The following is an 865-nucleotide window of genomic DNA, read 5'->3' on the forward strand; positions in this document are numbered from 1 at the left end:
ACTTGGCTTATCCAATAAACCAATTGACTTGACCAATCAGCCCAAACTAAATCTAATTAAATTATATTTAATTAACTTAATCTCAGCCATGCTTAATCAAATTAAGCCAATAGCAATCAAATTGCTAATCGATCCTCCTGCAACACTTGCACTGGTTAAATGTCAATCTATGATTATTAACCCTATAATGATCTTAATCGTTGATCAACCATCCGATCGATCATGAACTCTAATGTGTGTGACCTCATAGGTCCGAACCTAAGCCGTAGCATAGAAAAAATTCCTATACCAATCGAAGTGACCATCTAGCAATGGTACCCGACGTCGGATAGGTCGAATGTGTAGAACAACATCCTTAGAACCCATGCGGATATAGTTTTCATATAATTCATCCCCTTGACCAAAATGATCATAGGACACCCCAGAGCTCAACTGTCAACTCTGATCAGGTTGTCCACATTGTATTTCAAAATATCAAATCCATCTGATGGATTACCCTGGCCAAGGTTTGCTAAATTGAAATACACGACTCATTCTTCTCCAACTCTTGGAGTGGTCAATCCCATCTCGATCACACTCTGACTTCGCAAGTACTTGACTGTGCCCAGAAGCCTTCCTCCCTGAATTAGAAATTCAGTTAGTCCAGTACCAAAGCACAGTGAGTTGCTTGCAAGTCACTGAGCGATCTCAAGTCTAAGGACACTTATACCTATATCCCATCAGAGACATTCTCGACAGCATAATGCTCTGGAGTTGTCACGTTCAATGATGATGTACCCTTACATCTCACCTGTATGCCATACCAGTGTCTCCACACTCCTTGGTTAAGAGGACAACCAACCCATATGCCTACAGCGACCTATGC

Source organism: Elaeis guineensis, chromosome 4, assembly GCF_000442705.2.
Source record: "Elaeis guineensis isolate ETL-2024a chromosome 4, EG11, whole genome shotgun sequence".
Classification (NCBI taxonomy): domain Eukaryota; kingdom Viridiplantae; phylum Streptophyta; class Magnoliopsida; order Arecales; family Arecaceae; genus Elaeis; species Elaeis guineensis.